Below are 6,000 nucleotides of genomic sequence, written 5' to 3' on the forward strand. Positions count from 1 at the left end.
TAAACTATGGAAGATGTTCACACTGCTTTCTAGTGGATGGGATATTAAAATTAGTGTAGGACCCTATCAAGAAAAACAGCCTGTGTGGGACCAGTTTTTGTGCAGTTCTGCTTAGTAAAACTCTAGAAAACAGAAGTTTCTCTTTGATAGATGCCACCCATGCTCAAAGACTTCCCCTCTGTTAGACTTACTAAGAAGTGCCTTTCTCCACTGAGCTGTTTCTTCTACTCTTAGTCTTGAAACACCCACAATATATTTTGAAAAAAAAACCTTCAAAATGTCTTTCTGTAAAAAGTCCTTAGTGCTGGCAAATTGGCAGTGTTTCTTTTTTCAGCTACAAAACCTAATCTAAACCACTTTTTCCCCTTGAGTTGGCAGATTTTGTAATTGGAAAAACTTTGAACACAAATTGCAAGGAGAGTACTATTCTCACTAGTTCAATATAAAATTAACAGACTGCTTGTGAGATCAGAAGTAAAATATTGTTTAAGTGACAAATCAAGTAAATTCTTAGTTCTGTGTGTCTGTGCAATTTATGTAGTATGATTCATAGCAGTATGCAGCAAAGCCAAGATGGGGAATAGCAGGACTTCTGATGATGGCCTGAACCTAAGATAGTTAAGAGGGTATGGTTAGGAGGTTACAGGAGAGTAAACTATGATCTCAGTCTGCTCTCCATAACATAATGTATCAATCTGATCAGTATCAGAAGAAATAGAAATGGTGTTATCTTAGTATTTTATGCTAATTTAGACTGAATGTCCTGCAGTATTATTTGGCACTGTGCTAGTGGTGTGTCAGCTGTCTCCAGGGGCCCTTGTCAAAAGCAGAGGAAAGTCTCTTGCTGTGCCAATACTGTAAAATAAATAACATTCTCAGAAGATTAATACAGAGCTGGAGCACAGAGTGTTACTAGTGTCATAAAACAGACAGTAAAAGGGTTGCATTCTAGAAGGCAAGACTAAGGAAATGACTGATTGCAGGGAAGGATAAGTTTGTTGATCTGGAAACATCATTTGAGAAAGAAATGATGAGCAAGTGTCCAACAGTTGGGAAGTTACGAAGGGACGCGCGTTCAAAATGCAGCTTTATAGCTGAACTTCTTCCAAGCACATTAACATTGTTTGGTCTGGAAATCTCATGAATCTGAATTGTGTTTTGAATTTACACTTATCAGTATTGCTGTTGTTTAGGCTGAATGTGATATTAAAGAAATGCTATCTGGAGTGCCTTTTTTCCCTGTATTGATAGTCTCATTTTTAGCTGAAACTGCTAAGATAAATAGTGCATTAATTACTTAAAGAAAAAAAAAAAAGCCCCAAATGTATGTATTGTGGGGTGACAACTGAATTCCTGTCTAGTTTTCTTGTCAGTTAAGTTTTGCATCTAATTTCCAAACTGCAGTGAAATAAGACTTATGTCTCTCTTCATCCTTCTCCACCACCCCTCGTAAATCAGAGAGCAATCAGCAGTTCCAAACTGCTTACTGTGTGCCTACAGATGTTGTAAGTGTTGCTTAACAAGAAGTCAAACAGCTAATCATAGTCACACACACTGTAGGTAATTTATGGCTATGCCAGGGGCTCTGCCACATGCTCCAACAGCTGGATCCTGCTGTGGAGGATCAGAGGACTGTCAGGGTGAGCTGCTGCCCCCATCCAGCCTGAGCCCCATCTTTCCTCTCTGTGGGCTGGAGGTGTACACATAAGTGCCATCTCAATTCAAAGTATGATTGTAGCCATAGGAAGACACTACCCAAGAACTGAGTATATTCCTGTTTAATTAAAATTCTGGAATAATTATAAAAGAAAAAAGGAAGACAGTCATGAATTGAGAGAAGAACTGGCCCTTTGATGTCCTTCTTCATATCAGATAAAACATGCACATCTCAGTAACATGAATGATACTTCATCATCTTCCAATCATTAGCAGCTACTCCTGAGACATGAATGGACTGCTGCTTAAGGCAAAAGTGATTGTTATGAGTTTTTAAGAATTTTAAGGGAGGTTCTTACCTAGACCAGGCCAAGGGCAGGCTTTCAGGACAAGCCAGAGTAAGGCATATGCACGTGCATCCAGGGTGCAAGGAGACCATACCTTAGACCCTGGCCCATCTTTGTGAGTCTCATGCACGTTTGGGTCAATAAGTGTTAGCTTTAAAGGGATTTTACAGTGTTATTTTTTTTCTATTATTCAGTTTTAAAATTGCTTTTTAGAACATGGTATGTTCTAATTGATCATTTTATTAGTATAATGGCTTTCTTTTACAACTGTTTCTCAGCTTTCTGGTTATTGGTTTGCCTGTCTTCAGTAGTTAGCAGCATCCCCAACTCTCACTTTTGGTCCCATTTGCTATGTGTTCTTTTTGACACTACTTTTCTCAACATGACTGCAACAAATTAATCCTATTCCTTCCAATCTTCAAAGAATCACAGATTTCCTTTACTTTTATAATCGCAAACGCCTGGTTTCTGCAGCTGAAGCAAAAGTTAAATGGGAATCCCCATCTGCATTTAATGTGCACCTGGCATAATGCCTATGTTATTTCTTTAAAATAATTTCTCCCTTTTAAAAGTCAAAGTTGAAAGTCTAGCCTTGATCATGTCAATAGCATTTTTGCCACAGAGTAGTGGGGCTACCGAAACCAACCCCAGGATCCCAGCAGGTACATTTTTATTGTTTATTTTTACCTATGAGTATCAGATTGCCTCTTGTCCTTGATTGCTTCATTACTGTCTCCTTAACAGTCCTTTTAATCATAGAAAATAGGCTTAAGGTGTTCAATCAGTTAGCAGAGGTGGGAATAAAGCTCATGAAATCCATCTATTTTAATTTCTTTTTAGGCTTAAAGAGTTTTTTTATCTGTATGCACTGAGAAAAATGACTCTTCCAAATACTTCAGTGTTTTTCCCTAGTTCTAAGTACCAATTTTTTCATAAGAGAAGCCATTCCAATTTCCTCTGTTTACAGTTAATATCTACCAATATCGTGTTTTGCATGCTCTTCCTATTTCTTTTCATAATTAATAACAGTATTTACATAAGAAAACTTTTTTACGTTCTCCAATCTATTTAACTGATCATGCATGAATAACAGTGGTGCTGTCTGAGATCACAAGAACATAAATAGCAAATTCTGAGGTCAAAACCAAGATTATGTACCTGAGGATCCAGCAAACAGGGAAAAATGGCCATGATCTTCATTACAAAGTACCACCAAAATCAACTGTGGTATTATAGGGAGCGTAATTTTCATTGTGGGCAGATGGAGATAGGAGAAGGTCAGTCTGTTAGGGTTCCCTATTTGAAGATGTTGTTTGGGTAGCAGAATGAAATCAATTCTTTTCTTTCTCATGAGTACTAGAAAATATCTCTATTCCCCTTTATGAATTTGTAATCAGCAGCATCAAGCCCTTGATGAGCTCAGCACAAAGATCTCTGCACTGGCTATTCTGGTGTAACGTGATGACCTTTATTCCTGTATAGTAATGGATGGCACATTACTTTTGCTGAAGTGCTTACTCTTGGAGCAAATTGGACTTTGGTGAAGAGAAATTTCTTCCCACAAAATGATGTACACTTTAGGTACTCATCAGAAAAAAGATGCAAATTCTTCCTACCTGTGCCACCAAGTGCTAGACAGACATTTCTGATGCTTGGCTTTCTCTCAGAATATCTGCATGTACTGAATGCAAAAGAAGCTATGTTTTAATCTCTGTCTGACTTCCCAACATCATCTCTCGTACAGCTTTCCCAATCCCAGGGATATGTCCTGAAGCAGAACATCATTTCTTCTTCCCTGCTCTTCTCTGTTTTTCATTCATATTTCATTGGGTGTTATTTTGACCCTCCAGGATCAAGCTAGTTGCTTGTGCATCATGCAATAAAACCAACTGAGCACTGAATCTTTCTTTACACTAGCTGCAATGAGGGAAGGATTAAACAATGGAAATAATACATATTTGATGTCAGTATAGTTCAAATAGGGTGGGTGCCAGCAATGGTGACTGTGAACTTGAAAGCCCATAGCAGGCTCCTCTGCAGCTCATGGCCTTGTCTCTAAGACAGTTTGAGCATCTTGGCAAGCTTGCTGAGGAACCTGCCAGTCCTGCTGTGAGGATAGCCAGCACATCAAAGTGAAGACAACAGTTCTGATTTTTTTTTTAAAAAAGTGAGGCAAACACTCAAGAGCTCAGTTGCATGAATTATTGCAAAGGTGCATGGGACAAGTTAAAAAAAAATTGAATACAAAGAGATGAAACTAGGAAGATAAAATCACACTAAACTTTTTCACCTTCAATATTTTTTCCTTACAACTTGATTAGTTATACTTTTCTTGTATCAGTTTTCTCTTTTAATTCCGCTTCCCCCTAAATGTTTTGAGGTTTGTTCCTTAATTTCTACCACATTTTCCTTTTAATTCCCATTTCTATCTGTCTAGAGAAAGTAAGTTATGAATACCTACATAGCTCATAGGTGTGATGGGGACCTACATTAATAGTGAGTTAAATACCAGAGGAAGCTTAACAGCACTTGTGGGATGCAAACTATTGTAGCAAAGAGGGGATCATATGTGGTCCCTCTCTTTTATCAGTCCCTGTTTTGCCCATATGTATAATTTAGGAGGCCATTACAATATAAAAAGTTCTATTTAATGTGATATTTCATGTCTCTTTCAAAGAGAAGGTCTTCTAGGAGCAAAATGTAGAAGGGAAAAAAGTAAGAGAAAAAGGATTTCATTGCAGACACCCTTACATGTAACATTTCCATTCCACGTTCCTAAAGAACATATAAACAGTACCTAAAAGCTTTATTTATGTAAAAAATAATCCTAAACTTAATATAGCAACACTGTGAGCTTTGATCAGCTCTTGAATTTACTCCACAGCAGATATTTGGTACCCATATGCTGGTAAAATGCTACTGTATATTAACTGTTCTCCAGGCTACCTCTTGTGCCTGCACAGCCTTTGTAATTGAAAACTAGCATCACCTTGTTACTGAGTTCTCTGAAATGTAAGGCAAAGAGCAGATCTCCCAAGTGATTATAACTGAAATATTTTTTGCTAAATGTCAGCATGGTCTCACATAAAACCAACAGTTTGATGTGGGTTTCCATACTTGCAGGCCTCAGCCATTTGGTGTGGTAATAAACATCCCCAAATCTTATGTCATTGATTGTTTGGCTTCAGCAATGATGAAACGTGGAAAACAAAATAAAGGAACATAAACCTTGTCTGAAATTTAGTCGGAGACCATGTGTGAACCATACCTGACTTTTCATACTTATCATAGCTCCTGACAGAAGTGACACATTCAGCCTTACCCATGTCTAGTTTATCATGTCAGTGTCTGAAACAGACAGGGGAAACCTTTCAACATTGTACTTCATAGAATTGCAACCAGACTGATAAATCTGTTTATTTTTCCTTTAAATGTGCCCTGGTTTTCATAACAGAGACAGCTTGCATGGGTGCTGATGAATGGTTCCTCTCCCATCACAGACCTTTATGGACACTTTGCCAAGAAACTTGTTTTGCGAATTCCTCAGCTTCTTTTTTTATTTTTTTCTCAGCACCTGAAAACTTGCAACTGGCTTGGCTTGAAAGCTGCCTTGGAAATTTTACTAAGGCTCTTACTTTGATAGCTAAAAATGACCTTGAAGAATGATTAATGCTGTGTAGGGGTTGATGACATAAATCTGTTAAAATGTGCCTGATGTAGAGCTTCACATGCAAGAATGTTATAGCCATACTCCTGTACTAACACAGTGACATTGAACAGAGTGTAGCAGATATGAAATCTAAAAAAAATCATTAAAAAAAAGAACCTCCAGAAGGATTAGAATTATTTTTTTGAATTTGTTACCAAGAAAATGCTTCTGGCAAGAGAATATAAATTTAAAGAAAAATAAAAACAGGGCTCTTAAGGTACATGGGCACAAATTCTCTAACTCACATAATTCTAGTAGCTGTTACTGAAAATGTAGGTATCTGCCCCA

The sequence above is a fragment of the Chiroxiphia lanceolata genome, chromosome 1, assembly GCF_009829145.1.
Source record: "Chiroxiphia lanceolata isolate bChiLan1 chromosome 1, bChiLan1.pri, whole genome shotgun sequence".
Lineage (NCBI taxonomy): Eukaryota > Metazoa > Chordata > Aves > Passeriformes > Pipridae > Chiroxiphia > Chiroxiphia lanceolata.